This window comes from Eretmochelys imbricata, chromosome 9 (assembly GCF_965152235.1).
Source record: "Eretmochelys imbricata isolate rEreImb1 chromosome 9, rEreImb1.hap1, whole genome shotgun sequence".
In the NCBI taxonomy this organism is placed as follows: domain Eukaryota; kingdom Metazoa; phylum Chordata; order Testudines; family Cheloniidae; genus Eretmochelys; species Eretmochelys imbricata.
The window spans coordinates 5,108,728-5,128,789 of NC_135580.1; the positions used below are offsets into that span (position 1 = coordinate 5,108,728).

At 43.9% G+C, this 20,062-nt stretch overlaps 1 long non-coding RNA gene across 2 annotated transcripts; it reads right to left on the bottom strand.

The window, feature by feature from the left end:
• Positions 1-12,382: 12,382 nt before the first annotated feature.
• Positions 12,383-19,854, bottom strand: LOC144270314 (uncharacterized). 2 transcript variants are annotated; one of them, XR_013347143.1, is made up of 3 exons: positions 19,061-19,854; positions 14,637-15,639; positions 12,383-12,471 (listed from the first exon to the last, which is right to left on the bottom strand). It is a non-coding gene; the product is annotated as an uncharacterized LOC144270314 (long non-coding RNA). The 2 variants fall into 2 exon arrangements; XR_013347142.1 differs by lacking the exon at positions 12,383-12,471 and adding an exon at positions 13,072-13,844.
• Between the last annotated feature and the right edge of the window lie 208 nt (positions 19,855-20,062).

Genomic DNA, 20,062 nt, shown 5'->3' on the forward strand with positions numbered 1-20,062 from the left:
GAAAATTTCTAAAAAATCAACAAAAACAGCTTTTTCTTTGACTTTCACCATTTACAAGACAAACCCTGACGCCCTGTGCTGGGGCCTGAGACCTATTCATTAATATTTATAAGCCACTTAGATAACACAGTAATGAGCACCTGAAATAAAGGAGTCTGAATAAATAAAACAAGCAACACCTTCTGTTCAACGGGATTACTTGTGGTCTTTACAGACTTGGGACCTTTAATGTGGTGCAAAAAGATGTGCAAATCAGCTTAACTATTTGACCAATGGTGCTTATTCTCCATTAATGTAGCGTCCCAGCATAGCAATGGTGGAAGCTGTAGAGCATACAGGAATCAGGCATCATCACAATCCCATCCAAGGGGCACTACGTGATACAGTGGAAGGTTAGACATTCAAATACTCTGATGGTGAATGCCACGTACGAGGATGGAGTGGAATACCATGTAAGTTGAAGGATAGTCGGCAACAGCATACAGCATTAATAGTGAATATTGATTTAGAAAATGTAAACATTCTTTCCATTCCAGCGATCGCAGGTGCTCTTAGTAACAGAGGCCGCAGTTGTTGCTTTGGAAATCTATAACTACTTCTTCTAAACTAAAAACAGATCTCGATCCCATGACAACCACTAGCAGAAGAATTTGTTCTCTTGCAGCCAAACAATTCACAATCAATCCCTGCTACATGCTGAACTACTCCCTACGGCTAAACTCCCTCTGAAAGATGTACAAGCTATCTTTCATCTAGCAGATTTGGCCGGAACAATGGGAATCATCCTCTTCACGATATCATCAAAGATAGCAAGATAAAGCCCCTGGAGAAGAGTTTACAGTGAAATATGTATGACATGTTCTAAGGAGTACTGCCTTATACATTTCATTAATGATCTGGATGATAGGATGGACTGCACCCTCAGCAAGTTCGCGGATGACACTAAGCTGGGGGGGAGAGGTAGATATGCTGAAGAGTAGGGATAGGGTCCAGAGTGACCTAGACAAATTGGAGGATTGGGCCAAAAGAAATCTGATGAGCTTCAGCAAGGACAAGTCCTGCATTTAGGAAGGAAGAATCCCATGCACTGTTACAGGCTGTGGACTGACCGGCCAAGTGGCAGTTCTGCAGAAAAGGACCTGGGGATTACAGTGGACAAGAAGCTGGATATGAGTCAGCAGTGTGCCCTTGTTGCCAAGAAGGCTAACGGCATTTTGGGCTGCATTAGTAGGAGCCTTGCCAGCAGATCGAAGGAAGTGATTATTCCCCTCTATTTGGCACTGGTGAGGCCACATCTGGAGTATTGTGTCCAGTTTTGGGCCCCCCACTACAGAAAGGATATGGACAAATTGGAGAGAGTCCAGCAGAGGGCAACAAAAATGATTAGGGGACTGGGGCACATGACTTATGAGGAGAGGCTGAGGGAACTGGGCTTATTTAGTCTGCAGAAGAGAAGAGTCAGGGAGGATTCGATAGCTGCCTTCAACTACCTGAAAGGGGTGGGGGGTTCCAAAGAGGATGGAGCTCGGCTGTTCTCAGTGGTAGCAGATGACAGAACAAGGAGTAATGGTCTCTAGTTGCAGTGGGGGAGGTCTAAGTTGGATATTAGGCAAAACTATTTCACTAGGAGGGTGGTGAAGCACTGGAATGGGTTACCTAGGGAGGTGGTGGAATCTCCATCCTTAGAGGTTTTTAAGGCCTGGCTTGACAAAGCCCTGGCTGGGATGATTTAGTTGGGGTTGGTCCTGCTTTGAGCAGGGGGTTGAACTAGATGACCTCCCGTGGTCTCTTCCAAGCCTAATCTTCTGTGATTCCTCTCCTGGGCCAACTTTCTACCTTATACAGAGGTATCAGCAACTTTGCAGCCTATTAGACCCGTGTGTTCATCTTACATAGGAGCATAGAGTTGCTGTGCTAGATGAGACCCGTGATCTGCCCTCAGCAGGTCAATTGTGCAGCACACATACCCCTTGTGTCCTCCATTCTGCAGCACACAGAGAGCGGTGCCTCCGGTCATCCCATGGCAGCAATCATGCAGTGTAGGCCCTCTACATGAAAGCCTCCATTCATCTCTCCATCCCTGTTCAGTTTACGCATGGACTTAAAGCCTCTTGACTTGAATGGGACTTGAGCACATGCTTAAAGTTAGTCCTCCGCTTACACGCTTTGCTGGGTAAAGATGGAATTCAGCGTGTGTTACATGCTTTGCTGAGACGAGGCCTAGGTGTGGAAATAGATCCCTGTGCCAAGGACCAGCAAAGGCCCAGGCTTGAGGGCTCAAGGGGATGATGCATAGGCCTCGTGCAAGGGGTGAATTCCATTCTGGGAGCCAGGTGTTTCCACCCCTGAGTCAGTGAGTGGGGTCAGCCACACTGTGCCCACCAGCCAGGTGGGCTCTGACCACCAGAGGCTGAAGCACAGCCAGCAGGGACTGGACATCATTATTTTGTCTGTGGATATTTTTAAATTGTATGTATCTATTTATGTTTTATAATAAATCTCCCCCAAACTGGCCGACTCAACCCTTTCTCTTCTACCTTCCTTTCCCTGCCCCACCACTGCCCAGCAAAGAAAAATGCCCAACGCAAGGCAATGCCAACTGATTTCCTGCATCCCGGTCAGGGAGAGGTTACTTTAGATTCCAGCTGCAGCTGCATCTCTGCTGAGGCTGCTTTCAAAGGGATCCATTTCACGCCAGGCATGGTGCGCGGTGGCTTATTGTGGGGTGGATCTTCTGCTGTGGTGTCCATCGCCCAGACCTCTGCAATGGCCGACATTTCAAGGGACAACCCTCATTGCCTTCTTAATGCTCCTTGTACATTTGGTTTCCCCCATGCTTCTCCTGCTGGAAATTATTTGCATCCAAAATGCCAACTCCCAGAGCTCAGGTCACAGGGAGGGCCAAGGCTGAGCCCCACTGTGTTCTAAGTTTTCTGCCTGAATATTTTTTGGGTGCCCCTAGGTGTGAAGTCTTTGTCCTGCATTTGGGCCATGGTGGTTAGAAAGATATGCACTGCCCACTAGGAAATGGGCTGAGAACCACCAAACTCACCGTACCTGGGCAACCTGAAAGCTGCCAGTTATTTTTAAAGCCTCCCAGTCACTACAGACTAGAGTTGGATTTGAACCAGTGTTCTAACAGCAGCAGAGCTGTCTTTGATCTGAAGATAACATCTGAATCATGCAACATAAACTTCAATGTCAGCCTGATGACTCCTCCACTCCGCCTGCACCCTGGACAAATCCTGTCTCATCCTCCAACCCACTGAGCGCCTTGGGCATCATAAATACTATGATATCACTGTGCTAGTCAGAGAGGCATGATTTTCAGGGTCCACTAAGGGGGTTTGCGCCCCCTCCCATAAAGCCCAGACAACCCATTGCATGACATCACGTAGGGATGGCCCGGGGCAAGGATCCATTGCATATTTTTCCTCCTGTCCATTCTCCCCATGGCAAGGGCAGGGTAAATCTGCAGTAGAATCTATAAAGTAGATCTGCAGCTTGCTGGAGGAGGATTCCCTACCCATTCGTCCCTCCCATCCATGGAGATACTCAGTGCACGGCCTAGTACTGGGGCTGGGCAGGGCATGGGAAAATAGGTGCCCATGTGCTTCATTAGCTGAATTCTTCCTGCCTGGGAGAAGACTAGTTACTCAGCTCTGATATTCTGGCATCACCCAAAAGTGAAAATATTTTTTGGCAAGGGAAGCAGGCACAAAATTAGCTGCTGTATTAAACTGCCAAATCCCCTTTACTCCTTTATTAGCTGCACTTGGTGATGAGAAGTGAGGCATTAACCAGTCCACAATGGATCAAAAAAGTATTACGTTGCTTTCACTTGGTGGCAGGGAGAAGGAAATATATTTTATTACTGAGATTCCCTTGAAGGTATTCGCTTGACTTTGAGGCACCGGAGATAGAAATGAAATAAAACACAGAGATCTTGGCAGAGAAGATTTGGCAGATAATAAATAGATGAGTGTTTGGTCAATTGCTAGCCCAAAATATATCTAGGTCAGTGGTTCTCAAACTTTTTGTAGTGGTGACCCCTTTCATACAGCAAGCCTCTAAGTACGACCCCACCCTTATAAATTAAAACCACAGTTTTTATATTTAACACTGTTTTAAATGCTAAATGTATAACCCTGTTGTTTAAAAGGAATTTACCTTTTCTCACCACTTTTAAATTAAGACTAAAACACGTTATCGAATTATTGTTCTAAGCAGAAAAGTTATTTTTTAAATAATTATTGTTTAATACTGGGAAGAGGCTGCGAAAAAACTTTGTCAATATCACTTTTCACAGCAGACTTAGTGTCCTATCGCCACCCTTAATTCTGCGCTGTTGCTGGAGGCAGGCGCTGCCTTCAGAGCTGGGCGGCCGGAGAGCGGCGGCTGCTGGCTGGGTGCCCAGCTCTGAAGGCAGAGCCGTCCCCAGCAGCAGCACAAAGCTGCAGAAGTAAGGGTGGCAATGCCATATCATGCCACCCTTACTTCTGTGTAATGTTTGACCTTTGCGCTGGGAGAGTTGGCTATGGGGAAGAGGGGGCTAAGACAAATTTTGGGGTAGCAATCGCCCCTGCAGGCTCCTCCTCCCAGTATCACCCCTGCCTGTGTGTCTGACTGTTAAATTATAAATTACTTGGTTTTTTTGCCGATCTCAGTGTTCAGATTGGTCTGTGGTTTAATGCAGTTCTTAAACTGCTGAACAATCAAGCCCTTTAATATTGCTTCAGTCCCAGGGCCGGCCTTAGGGAAAATAGCACCCTGAGCGAATTTCTATTTTGGTGCCCTTTCTTTGGAGGTGGAGTGGGTCTGGGGGTGGAACTGGGCTGGAGGGGCTCAGGCTTGTCAGCCAGAGCCCCACCACCTGGGGGCTAACAGCTCGTGACCCCCATGTAATAACCTTGCAACCCCCCAGTTTGAGAACCCCGGATCCAGGAGATTGAAGCCTTGTACTGAGGTTGAGTCTTTGGTGATCTAACGGGTTGTAACAATGTCAATATCACAGCCGGAATATCAAGGGTGAAGGAGGGCATCTAAATCTAGACTTATAACCTGGCTGTGATGTACATTTATGAATCATCTTAATATAATAACAATTCTGTTTTCTTATTTTTAAAATCACACACAGACACATTTATCTTCCTCCTGGTCACAGGTCAAAATCAGAGCAGGGCCAATTTATACGAGCAGAAGATCTGGCCCAGTGTTTTTTTATATTCATCTGGCTTTCACCCTGATAAATAACAATTTACTACATCTCAGAGCACTCAGAAGCTGCAGGGCTGTCTGACCAGCCCAGCGAGGACTGATGCCATCCCAGGCTGTGTTTCAGTGCCCTTGCCTCAGGACACAAATTTTTGGGTCAAACACTCCTCATCCCCAATGGAGTAAAAAAAAAACAAAGCAATTCCCCCGACTAAAGCAGGCTGTAGCCCCAGAGACTTTCCCTGCTGCTTCTCTCAGCTTTCCCCGGTTCCTTCCCTAATCCCAAAACATTCCTACACCCTACAGATCTCCAGCCCAACTCAGCTCTAGCTGGCCTTCGCAAGGACGAGATGCTCACCTCAGCCCTAACCCCAGAGTCTCGGTTGGGAAGCGACTGATCGGTCACAGCTGGGGATGGTCCATCGCCCCTTTCCAGTCATCTGTGAGTCAAGAATGCCGGATCAGGCCCCTAATTTTTGTATAACTCCAGTTTGCCAAGCATCCAGATTTGGTGCCCCTCAGTGGAAGTTTAGCCTGAATAAATCCTGCCTCATTGGACCTTACCTTAACTTACTGTTTCTACTCAGGGCTAACCTAGGCTAACAGTTCTTCGCTGCTGCACTGCTACACAGGGTGAAGAGTCTCATTAGTCAGGGTAGCATGAAAATCATCATTAGCAAGTCTTAATAGAAAGTCAGGGTCCTGCAGGTCAAATACTGAGGGCAGCTAACGTTGAAAACTTAAGGTCAAGTCCTGCAAACACAGAGTCATGCGAGTCACTTTACTCCGGCGAATTGTCCCCCCTGATTACTGTCCCTTTGAACGGCTTTCCTTGACTCTTCCTGTCTTTTATTTAGAAATATGATGTTACTCGTTTCATATGTTTCAACAGAAAATAGATTTTATTCCCACAGTTCTGCACTTCTCTCCTAGACGTCAACATTTGAAGGCAATGCATAAAGGTCTTTGTTTTGGGGAATAGGGAGGTCATTTAGATTGTGTGGCAATGAACATTTTAGAAGTAGCTAAATCAGGGCAGAAACCGACATGTTCTAGACAATACAGATCATAGAATCATAGAATATCAGGGCTGGAAGGGACCTCAGGAGGTCATCTAGTCCAACCCCCTGCTCAAAGCAGGACCAATCCCCAACTAAATCATCCCAGACAGGGCTTTGTCAAGCCTGACCTTAAAAACCTCCAAAGATGGAGATTCCACCACCTCCCTAGGTAACCCATTCCAGTGCTTCACCACCCTCCTAATGAAATAGTTTTGCCTAATATCCAACCTAGACCTCCCCCACTGCAACTAGAGACCATTGCTCCTTGTTCTGTCATCTGCCACCACTGAGAACAGCCAAGCTCCATGCTCTTTGGAACCCCCCACCCCTTTCAGGTAGTTGAAGGCAGCTATCGAATCCTCCCTGACTCTTCTCTTCTGTAGACTAAATAAGCCCAGTTCCCTCAGCCTCTCCTCATAAGTCATGTGCCCCAGTCCCCTAATCATTTTTGTTGCCCTCTGCTGGACTCTCTCCAATTTGTCCACATCCTTTCTGTAGTGGGGGGCCCAAAACTGGACACAATACTCCAGATGTGGCCTCACCAGTGCCAAATAGAAGGGAATAATCACTTCCCTCGATCTGCTGGCAAAGCTCCTACTAATGCAGCCCAAAATGCCGTTAGCCTTCTTGGCAACAAGGGCACACTGCTGACTCATATCCAGCTTCTCGTCCACTGTAATCCCCAGTTCCTTTTCTGCAGAACTGCCGCTTAGCCGGTCAGTTCACAGCCTGTAGCAGTGCATGGGATTCTTCCTTCCTAAATGCAGGACTTGTCTTTGTTTAAGCTCTTCAGATTTCTTTTGGCCCAATCCTCCAATTTGTCTAGGTCACTCTGACCCTATCTCTACCCTCCAGCTTATCTACCTCTCCCCCCAGCTTAGTGTCATCCGCAAACTTGCTGAAGGTGCAATCCATGCCATCATCCAGATCATTAATGAAGATGTTGAACAAAACCAGCCCCACGACCGACCCCTGGGGCACGCCGCTTGATATCACGGCCAACTAGACATCGAGCCATTGATCGCTAACCATTGACTCCGATGATCTAGCCAACTTTCTATCCACTGTGACAAAGTTCCTCTGCCTTGGTGGGTCCTGCAATTTTTGGCGGATTTGCTCACCTCAGAGGTTCACGGCAGCCCTCAGTTTGGCCACTTCTGCTAGAGGCTCAATCCTGCTGTTCACTCAGCGAACCTCATCACTGGCCAGCATGGGGGGAACAGAGAACAATCCCCGCAGTCTCTGTGTTCCACATATTGCGTTGGGGACAGGCCCGATCCCTTTCCAAATTAGACCTTCCCTTCTGGTGTTCCTCACAGACCAGGTCAATTCCTCCTGTGTCCGATCAGGAGTTGGGGGGATGCGGGGAACCCGGGCCCACCTTCTACACCGGGTTCCAGCCCAGGGCCCTGTGGATAGCAGCTTTCTACAATGTCCCCTGTATCAGCTGCGTGACAGCTACAACTCCCTGGGCTACTTCCCCATGGCCTTCCCCCAGCACCTTCTTTATCCTCACTGCAGGATCTTCCTCCTCCTGAAGCCTGATCACACTTGTACTCTTCAATCCTCCAGCAGCATGCCTTCCTCCCTGCTCCTTGCGCGCGCCCCGCCAACCCCATTAACTGATGGGAGGTCCTTTTTAAACCAGGTGTCCTGATTAGCCTGCCTGCCATAATTGATTCTAGTAAGTTCTTAATTGGCTCCAGGTATCTTAATTAGCTTGCCTGTCTTAGTTGGTTCTAGCAGGTTCCTGATTGTTCTAGGGCAGCCCTTGCTCTGGTCACTCTGGGAACAGAAAACTATTCATCCAGTGGCCAGTATATTTGCCTTCTACCAGACTCCTGTACCCCACTGGTCTGGGTCTGTCACATCACCATATAGTCCACTCATCCAATCCATACTTCTTTAACTTGCTGGCAAGAATACTGTCAGAGACCGTATCAAAACCTTTGCTAAAGTCAAGATATATTACGTCCACTGCTTTCCTCATATCCACAGAGCCAGTTATCCCATCACAGAAGGCAATCAGGTTGGTCAGGCATGACTTGCCCTTGGTGTATCCATGTTGACTGTTCCTGATCATCTTCCTTTCCTCCAAGTGCTTCAAAACAGATTCCTTGAGGACCTGCTCCATGACTTTTCCGGGGACTGATGTGAGGCTGACCAGTCTATAGTTCCCTGGATTCTCTTTCTTCCCTTTTTTAAAGATGGGCACTATAATTGCCTTTTTCCAATCGGCCAGGACCTCCTCTGATCACCACGAGTTTTCAAATGGCCAATGGCTCTGCAATCACATCAGCCAACTCCCTCAGCACCCTCAGTTGCATTAGATCCAGCCCCATGGATCTGTGCATGTCCAGCTTTTCTAAATAGTCCTTAACCTGTTCTTTCACCACTGAAGGCTGCTCACCTCCTCCCCATACTGTGCTGCCCAATGCAGCAGTCTGGGAGCTGATCTTGTCTCTGAAGATAGAGGCAAAAAAATCATTGAGTACTTTTTCCACATCATCTGTCACTAGGTTGCCTCACCCATTCACTAAGGGTCCCACACTTTCCCTGACCACCTTCTTGTTGCTAACATACCTATAGAAACCCTTCTAGTTACCGTTCACATCCCTTGCTAGCTGCAACTCCGATTGTGCTTTGGCCTTCCTGATTACACCCCGGCATGCTGGAGCAATACTTTTATACTCCTCTCTAGTCATCTGTCCAAGTTTCCACTTCTTGTCAGCTTCCTTTTTGTGTTTAAGCTCACTGAACATCTCACTTTGGTGAGAAGGGCTGTGGCCTGCAATAACACTGCTAAACCTACATAATGAAAAAACAGACTTGGGTCTAAAGAGGGACTTCTAATCCAGCAGCTAATGTAATGGGCTTAAAAATAGTCCAGGCATCATGTGGTTCAAAATCACCAACAGCAAACCCAAATAGAGCCTGATGATTGTAAGCTGGCAAATTAAATGCTGGCCTAGTAGCTTCAGGGATGCTCTGGAATCTGGGTTCTTTTTTGCCTGCCATTATCCTCCACTCGTTTTTGTCTAGCTGGGATCTCATAGGGTGCCTATCGTTGCAGTATCTGGGCTCCTGCCAAAATTATAAAAGGTGCTCAGAGTCATCTCTCGCAGCCCTCCAGTCACCAAGGATGGGACTTCATTATTTTGTACATGGGGAATTTTAAATGTATGTATTTACATTTTAAAAGAAGCCTCCCCCAGCACCGAATAACCCAATCAACCGTTTCCCTCTACCTTAGAATCATAGAAACATCAGGCTGGAATGGAGCTCAAGAGGTCTTCAAATCCAGCCCCCTCTGCTGAGTCAGGACCAAGTGACCCTAGATCATCCCTGACAGATGTTTGTCCAACCTGTCCTTATAACCCTTCAATGATGGGAATTCCACAACCTCCTTTGCAAGCCTATTCCAGAGCTTAACTACTTAGCTAACTACTATAGTTAGAAAGTTTTTCCTAATATCTAACCTAAATCTCTCTTGCTGCAGCTTAAGCCCATTATGTCTTGTCCGACCTTCAGTGGACATGGAGAACAATTGATCACAGTCCTCTTTATAACCGCCCTAAACATATTTGAAGACTGTTATCAGGTCCCCCCCTCAGTCTTCTTTCCTCAACACTAAACATGCCCAATTTTTTAAACCTTTCCCCAGAGGTCAGGTTTTCTAAACCTTTGATCATTTTTGTTGCTCTCCTCTGGCCTCTCTCCAATTCCTCCACATCTTTCTGAAAGTGAGGTGCCCAGAACTGGACACAGTAAGCCAGCTGATCCCTCACCAGTGCTGAGCAGAGCATGACAATTACCTCCTGTATCTTACCTCCTGTGACACTCCTGTTAATACATGCCAGGACTATATTAGCTTCTTTAGCGACTGCATCACATTGTTGACTCATATTCAATGTGTGATCTGCTATAACCCCCAGATCCTTTTCTGCAGTCCTACTGCCTAGCCAGTTATTCCCCATTTTGCAGTTGTGAATTTGATTTTTCCTTCCTCAGCATAGAAGTTTGCACTTATCTTTATTGAATTTCATGATGTTCTTTTCAGACCAGTTCTCCAGTTTGTCAAGGTTATTTATTCCTGTCCCCTAAAGTGCTCACAACCTTATCCAGTTTGGTGGCATCATCCATATATTTTATAAGCATAATCTCCATGCTATTATCCAAGTTATTAATGAAAATATTGAATAGTACTGGACCCAGGCCTGACGCCTCCAGGACCCCTCTGGAACCTCCTAGTCTGAGAGTGAACCATTGATAGCTACTCTTTGAGTACAGTCTTTGTGCATCGACCTTGTAGTAATTTAATCTTCGAGTTTGTTGATTAGAATGTCATGTAGGACTGTGTCAAAAATTTTCTTCTCCCTGACACCAATACTGCCTACAAAATAAAAATACACCATGCAAGGTGTTGCCAGCTGAGGGGTTTGGTGGCTGGTTTCAGCAGATGTGAGCAGAAAGTGGAATACACCTCAATTCCATAGTATTTAGATTCCTTCTTCTTTTACATTGCACCAAAAATCTGAAAGGTGTGTAAACAACCCAGGAGCAGGAGGGATTACTTAGGGTGGTATACGGAGGTATAGAGAGGAGTGAAATTAATCTGTGGAATAATTTTACTTGTAGTAGGTGGCATCTAGCTACCATACTTACATGACTCCCATTATGAACTGTCTGAGCATCTCATAACCTTTAATGTAGTTTTTCTCCCAACACCCCTGGGAGGTAGGACAGTGCTTCTAGGCCCATTTTACAGATATTGAACTGAGGCACAGTGAGACCAAGGCCCAGATCCTTAAAGGTACGAAGGTGCCTAACTCCCATGGGTGTTACGCACCTAAATACCTTTGAGGATCTAGGCCAAAATAACTTGCAAGAGGTCACCTAGAGAGCGTGTAGCACAGCAAGGAATTAAACCCATGTCTCCTAAATACTAAACACCCAAATCATTGGACCATCTTTCTCTGTTGTGTATGAGCAGCTCAGGTACAAATCTGAGATATTTGAAACTAGACTGGGGAAAATATCAAAAAAAAGATCATGTCTGGAACCTTCCTGTTTTGGCAGCCCGCGATATGCCAGATGACCTGACCCATCTCTAACCTCCAGCAGTCTATTATGCTTTCACTTCTGCTCCGGGAAGCCAGTGACATGCCAACACTCGGCATCCCAAGAGGGGGAGATTTCGTAGGCGAAGCTGTGGTGTGAGCCTATCAGTTGGGCTCATCCAGTACGTGCATTGCTCTCCATGTGCAGCATTCTATGTTCCTGGGGGAAACACGGAAGAGACACCCATGGAAACTCCCCCTTGGGAAGTGAAGGAGGGAGCTGTGACATGCAGAGCCTGAACAAGCAGGGAGAAGGCAGGCAAACTGTAGCACTTCACTCAAGCTACTTCCTCTGCCTTGGGGAGAAAAGAGGCCATTTATTAAAAGGACCAGGCCTAGTTCTCCTCTCCCACACATTGGTGTAAATCAGGAATAACTCATGTGATGTGTGTGGAGCACAGTAGTTTAAGGGAGATCAGACTCAAGCCCCTTTATTCCAGCATGGTCAGGATAAAATGAATCCCAAGCACAGCCCAATATTTAATGCCATCCTACAGTTTTTTCTGCACATATTGTCCTGATTCTGCGATCCTTAGTTATATAGAACACCCCGTATTCATGGAAGCAGCCCCCCCATTCCCCCTGGGGTGGGGTGGGGGGTGGGCTCTGAAGCCCATGGAACTGTTGGTGTGCATAAGGGTGGCAAGACTGGTCTTTTTTGTTTTGTGAACAAACTCTTTCCATTCAGAGTGGATACCACTTTGATACTGGGGAACCCAGAAGTAGTGCACTCAAGTTTACTCACTTCTCTTTTGGGGAATATAGAGTTTAGTTAGGTTCATTTATCCATCTCTTTTTTTTACCACTACACCACTGGAATCCAGTAAGAGATGGCTTTCCTTGCCCAAGAGAGAGTGTGTGAACTGCCTCTTTAACTGAAACCTGCAGTCATATACTTCATCTCCTGTTTAATGATTCACCTCCCAACCAGCCCACTTGCACCTTTGTAATCTTTTTGAAGGTTAACTTGTTGATCCAGCCTTGGAAGCTTGCGAGAGGTAGCAGCTTCTCAGAGAAGTTTGGAAGCCAAAGTGGCACATTCTCTTTCAGAAGTCACTTTACTCGACGCTCAGGATCTGGGGAAACAGATGGGAGGCTTGGAAAGGGAATGAAAAAAGGGAGCAGAGTAACAGCCGTGTTAGTCTGTATTCGCAAAAAGAAAAGGAGTACTTGTGGCACCTTAGAGACTAACCAATTTATTTGAGCATGAGCTTTCGTGAGCTACAGTCTCTAAGGTGCCACAAGTACTCCTTTTCTTTTTTGAAAAAAGGGAGCGAAATTTAAACCAAAGAAAGGGGAGAAAAAGCAGTTGGATTTTGCTTTTTACTCTTTGGAGACAGCTGGATTTTTAGTTCTGTTTTAGAGGAATAATTGGTTAAAAATAATCCTACAGGCAAATAATTTTTTTAGGACATATGGAGTTAAAATATGATTGATAACAATCTATGTAACCATGCCCTGGATTATAGGTTACTCAGTACAGCCCACAGATAGGGAAGAATGTATTTACCATATACTCGATGCAGATATATATCCCATGGAATTCTTCCTCATCACTGTCAGATCCAACTGACTATTGCTTGCTGCGGCTTTTATTTATTTTTTTAATTCTTTAAAACACAGAGAAGCCCCACTGGAATTATTCATCTCAAAATCATCTTAAATTACCCCAGCCATTTTACAGTCCATCATGAAAAAGGGGAGAGAATTCAATTTTTTACCAAGTACTTAAAAAAAGCTCTTCCAAATAAAATAAAATAACATAAAATAAAATAAAATAAAATAAATCCCTCCCCACTTACTAGTATCCTGACAAATAATGTTGTGACCCATTTACTGTATCTAAATATAGTTAATAATTCAGTCTACCTGGTATTATTTAATTCTGTATCTACTAATAGAATATTTGTAAAATACTTTGTAAATAGACAGATACAAATGAAGCTTTCCCAAATAAAGTTTGTTAGCACCATCCATCCTTTTAAAAAGGATACACAGAACTAAAGGATTCCAGGAGACATACAAATTATTGACATTTCCCCCTTTATTTATTGATATCTTCCAATTAATTAACTGAATTCTTGTTTAAGTATAGTCACAAACATTCCATGAACCAAAATTGTACTGATCACTCAAAGAACTGTATAGACAAAGCATTAAAATGTTATTTGAAGAAAGAAAATTAAATGCAGATAACATTAACCACATAGCTGTCTAACAAAACAATTAATAAAACAATAACTATCAAAATAGCTTAGAATAAGAATTAAGGGTCGTATGCAAATCCATTGAACTCAGTGGGAGTCTTTCCATTTTTGGATCAGGCCCTTTGTCACTATAGGAAATATTGTTGGATAAACTTCCTAGTTCACAAAGTTCTTCTTATGAAATCAAAATGTTTTCCACAGCTGACTTTTATTACCTTGGATTTGGCTGGGCCTTCTAGGCACTATTGTAATAGAAATAGATAGTAATAATAAATAAGAATCTGTTTCAAAGACTGTCCTTGATCAATTTTTTTCAGGCAAACCAAACACTTATGTAACCGAGGCTTGAATCATCTCAGGGATTTTGTTTATTTCTTTTGTTTTTAATCTCATTACTTGATTGTTAAGAGAGGTGCCAAAAAAAAAAAAAAAAAAGCCATTTCTACCACAGCTTAAAATACATGGTGAGTTTTAAATTTCCACAAGTCTCATGCTTAGTATTTTCAAATGAGACAAATTCTAACAAGAAGCAGCAGGCAAAAAAGAAAAAATAGGGGTAAGGCATGGGGAAGAGTATGGAATGTATGGTTGTATTTGAAAATGTTATAGGTCAGTGGTACAAGGTCTTCGTAAATTTCCCTTACTACATGTGAATCACTTAATTTTGCTCTACTTAATCACCAACAAACTCAGCAGAAAAGGAAAAAAACAAACCAAGCCCCACAGACTTTGGTCTGTAATTGGTTAAAAATTGATTGGGGGCAGAGAGGAAGAAGGATAATTTTCTGTGATTGGCTGGATGCTCACTAGTACTTGGGTTTGAAATTTACCTTTTAAAACAAAGATCATGTATGTGTGGCATAGAATTGTGATGCCTACTTACACGGTGATGGGAACAATAGATACCCTTACATACATCCTGTGTAATTACTGTTCCTGGCTGTAAGTATTTGCAGGGATAGATAGATAGATAGATAGATAGATAGAGAGATAGAGAGAGAGAAAAACTGCAAACATTCTACTCTTACACTTACCTGGGGAAAGTAATTTTTGACAGACAAGTTTCACAATGAATCTCACAGTAATGACGGGAAAGTAGATCTGTCAATTATCAGGACAATTTCTCAATAACACATTAATGCCAAATTTACTGATAAAATATGATTATCCAGTTCTCCAAGCCTCATTATCTGAACTGTCCTGTTGTGTGACACTGGGCCAAGTGCCCTCACTGTCTTGGAATTACATTGACAATTGCCTTGATTATCCAATTGCCTTGGTATTCTAGATTTAGTCTCCAGGATATCTGAAAATTGAGGTTTTATTTAGAGAGAGATAGTGTGATAACATGTGTGAAACCAGTAACACAACTGTTGAGTGGTTTCTTTTTAGGTGGATGAGTGAATAATAACTTCTCCAGTTGAAAGTACAGGGAGGTTTTTAGGCAGATAGGCTGAAAATCTCTCTCCCTCCCCTTCTGCAGCCTGTGTCCCTTTGTTGCATGAAGGATGAAATAAACAAGACACTCCACTGTGGGCATGTGAATGGAAAAGTACCAGTGTAGTCCCCATGCACATTCTTGGACTGTGAGTGATCTGCAGCAGCCTTCATAGCTGGTTTAGTATGGTCCGGTGTACCGAGGGTGTGTACAAAAAGCCAGGTCCTACCATGCAAATCAAGTTTTTCCACTTCCAGTCCTTTCCCCAGAAGGAAGGATCCTGCCAGATCATGAATACTCCAATAAAAACACTATTTAACATAATAATATCTCCCTCCTACTCCCCTCTCCTGTAGTTTACAAACATTAGGGTGTTTCCCCCTGGTCGTTCCACAACTCCAGCTGCTGCCACCTCTGATACCAGTGCTGGGGGAAAAATTGTTCTAAGCATAAGGAACTGAAATCAAGGAAATGATCAGCAAGAGGGGCAGTTTGTTTAGCTCTTGGAGTTTATTTTAATTGCAGGATTGTTTTGTAATGAACACAGCAGTCGCAGGGCAAGTCTTCTGGGATCAGGCAGAGTATTCTGTGGGTTTTCCCTGTAAATAAAAACAAAGAGATCTATATTTAAAACAATAAACTAAAACAGAATGAGATGCAAGAACCTGGCGTGTTGGGCTGTTTGGTTTTGAACTTAAACCATGACACTTATTAAAGAGCTTTGCTGTTGTCACGGATACAGTGGCAGAAGTGTCCATCCTTTTGAAAGTGCTATGTTAATAAATCCAGAAAGCTCCTAGTCCAGATGCAAAGAAAAGGGGAAAACATGCATTTGTGCTGACGGGCAGCAAGCAAAAGCAAGCTGGTAATCTCGAGTAGTTTGTTATGATGATGCCAAAAAATTATGACTGTGTGATTTTATGCAAATCAAGGGAATGGACGGTTAAAAAACTAAATGTCAGGTAGATAAGATCGCATACACCTAGAGTAGTGTCATGATTTTCTTTGAATGTTACATTCATACTGGAAACCAAAACATGTTACAGAAATCAGACACCCACAAAAGGGCTCACAGATTGCACTGAAGACAGGCTCCTGCAAAGCACCAACCTCGGACAGAAAAGTAGGTTAGATTAGAAAACAAGATAATGCAATTGAATCAGGGAATACACTGCTCTATGCAGTGTGCAATCCACCCTTATTTTATAAAATTACATGCACTAAACTGCCTTTAAATAATGTTTATGTTATGACACAAAGCTGATAAAAAGGGCTGGATTTCCACAGCTCAGCTGACAATCCGACTGTAACTGCCATAGGAAAAGTGTCAAAGACGGAGTGTCCTTTCTTAAGGGTCACGTTTCTGCCTCTGGCACTTTTTTTTAAAGACCTGGTGGTTCTGTGTATACAGTATTTGGGTAAGTAGGATTTATTTCCTGAAGGGGCTAATTTAAAAAAAAATGAAAATAATTTTAAATTGAGATTTATTTAAAAATATATATATTTATCAAAAGATCAGGCCCACCCCTTTAAATGTGTTGCTTATCTGAGAACATGAAATACTTGCATATAAAAACGTATTCTGTATCCCTGTAGGACTGACTAATTCTGTATTCAGGGCCATCTACCATCCTTGATCAATATATCCTATGGCCTTAAATCTAGAATTGTAATTGTAGAGGGGTAAGTATTATTATTAATAATAATTTACATTTATGTGGTGCTTTTCATCCAGAAGTAGTTTAGACAGGGAAAACAACCAAGCCACCTGTGACATGCCTCTCAGGTGGCTAGTAACTCAGCAGTTTTGCAGGAGGGGAAAGTGAAGAATAAACTTTTCCCAACCATAGGAGGATTTTTAAGTCAGCAGAATTACCTCCATTGCCATTTTGACTAGAATACTAGGGTTAATACAATAAATTATAGCCTGTGTCAGAAGCAGTGGTATCAATCTGATGGGTGACCATGTCTTCATCACTGGTTTGAAACCTAGGTATGACTGATCTGACACACTGCAAAAGGAGCTGTCCTGGTCCTTCATGTAAATCTAATGTTTACTATTGTATTGACGTGGAATATGGACAAACCATGTAGGTCGATATAGTGAGGACTGCTCCTACAGTCCTTATATGTGTGTAAGGACCAAAAAGGAAATATGGGGGGAACGGAGGGTTGCATGCATCAGATCTGAAGCACTGGATCCAGATTATACAAGAAATTAAAGCATTTGCATAGCAGGTCAATGTTAACAACTTGGTTATTTACATGTTTTTATATCCACTCCACTCCCTGCCCACTTTCCTGTTAAATTCCCCCTTCAAGGGCCAGTTTCATCTTAAAATGCAGACAGTTATTGAGCTAAAGGAATGTCATCATATAGTCAATATTAGTAAACTTCCTTGCCATTTTGCAAGATGTGACTACAAATCTGGCCTGGAATTCCGACCTCACTCCCAGGCCCAGCAGGGGCTAGATGTGCTGTGAAGAAAGCAAATGACGGACTTGCTCTGCGGTGACCCCTCTGGCCAATGTAGGAGTGGCACACATGGGATTTGAAGGGTATTCTATGTAGCCTTTCCTATGCTGGATATTGCATTCCCTACGCATTCAAAACTCCCATTTCAGAGTATGGGGAAGAAACTTCAAGGAAAGTTAATGGGGGGTTTAGGTGCCCAAGGAATGCATGTTCAAGGTACTGGGTGGGGGTGAAGGGAAACCACGAGAAGGCAAGGGCGAAATGGAGAGGAGGGAGAGAATATGGGACTCCCAGGAAAAATTAATAAAATCTATTATTTGCTTCCAGGCTGAGAACCTAGATACCAAGTTCCCAGCCCAAAGGGAATGCTCATAGCTGATTGATAACTCCTTGTAAACAGGGGGCTGATAATGGAAACTCTGATGCAACCCCACATTTGGCAGCATAAATGCATGACAAGAATTCAACTCTGTAAAATGCCAGTTGGAACAGCAATCATGATAAATCTTCAATCTTAGGATTTTTTTTAGCTCCTTCCTAACTTTCTGCAAACATTGCATTCAGCCAACCGATCAATACATGCAGAAGAAAAGATCAGACTGCAGAGCGGGACAAACAGAACAGAGATTTTCTTCATAAATTCCATCTCGTATGGAAACAAAAGCCTAGTTATTATCATCATTATATTATTTGTTATTAAGTCCATTTATATAGCACCATTTGTTTACACTGCTCTTTGCAAACACAGATAAACAAGATAAACACAGATAAACACATCTTCCCTGTCCCTGAGATCTTACAATCTAAGTAAAGCTATGCTTGTTCGCGTTGAATTATATATTACTTTTTAACTACAGGGAAGACGTCTTTAAAGCATGTCTGTATCATCTCAAGTGTCTGAGTATGAGACCTGACTTGCTACTGGGCTATTTTAAAGAATAGATGGAGTATTAGTCGTAAAGCTCTCCTTCTTTTTTCTACTTTAAAGCAGATCTGAGCATTTCAGTTCAGGGACTTTGCTGCAAATAAAAAATGCAGCATAGAATGTACAATAATATCTTTGTATTAGGGTTGCAGCCTTTGTGGAATTCATTTGTAATTTAATAAGTTGCTCTAAGCAATTGCATTAGCTGGAGCTAGGGCACAGTGACCCTGTGATGGTTTTTCTTGTGAACAAATTTCTATTAATCGTTATAAACATGAAATACCATCATTCAGACACACACACACACACACACGGCCGTCCACCCCTTCCTTCTCTGTTATGTGGAAGTAGCCACCAGAAATACTGGATCCTTTTACCCCAAAATGATCAGGGAAAAAAATAAATAATTGCAATAGAAATCAGCTGACATGTACACACTCAGACCAGGCCTGAGTGGATTCACAGTGAAAATAAAGATGCAATGCATTTGCTTATATATATATATATATGGCTAAAGGGTCCACATAATAATACGTTTACAATCTGCCCCTGCCCCCTCCGCACTACCCACCACACACACCAGTAACTCTATCAGTAACACAGATTGGAAGATCTTTACATTTTCACTGCTGGCTGAAGTCTCCTCCAATGGCAAAGGCAGAAGGCAGGGCAGGCCTTTACAGTTCCCTCCCGAAACAGTCTACAGCTGCTTTAAAAAACCAAAAGTAATAAAAAAAATTCCACACTACCGTAGCTTGACATTTCCCTCCACTTAGAGGAAGCTATCTATTGACACACTGTTTACAATCTATTTTGCACGAATCAGCAACAATGACAACAACTGCGAAGAGTCCTGGAAAGGGAAGGAGGGGAAAAAGAAAAGGACCAAACGAAAACATAACCCTCCGAGTCTATTTCTTTTCAAGAACAAGGATATTCCTCACATGAAAAAAAGCAATGCCAAAAGCATAATTAAAACACAGATCTGTCTGGGGGGGATGGGGGGAAGAAGCTTCTTTCGTCGAAAGTAAATCCCTTGCACGATCGTGAGAGCCAAAAAGAGGTGGATGGAACATTAAAAAAAAATAAAAAAAAGACGGATTATTTTTCAAAAAGCGTCCAAGGCAGCAGGATCCCGGGATCTTTTTACAGGAGAAACTTGCTCAAGCAGATGCAAAAAATAACGTTAAACGGTTCTGTGTCTCGCCTCCCTACGGACTGCCTGAGATTTTGTCTGCCTCCTCCTCCTGCTTTTTTAATTAGGGTTTCCCCCCCCCTCCTGCGTTATGAAAACCTCCCCCCAACACCCTCTCCCAGGTCCCTACATTGTAAAGCATTTTGCTGGGGGGGTGAGCAGAGCTGGGGGGGGGGGATCTGGTGTACTGCGAGGAGGCCGGCGGTGTTTGCGGGGCTTTCACGACCGAGAGCGGGGTGGCCTCAGCCCCGGATCTCTCTTATGTCACCGAATAGCAAATTAGTTCTCAGAATTCCAGGGGCCGAACGCTGCAACACTGAAGCCGCCCCGACGTCACAGAAGGCAGGCGGCCACGTGACTCCAGAGACCGGCGCCTACCACCGGCCGCGGGGGGAGCCCCCCCGGCCCCGGCCGCTGGCCCCCGCC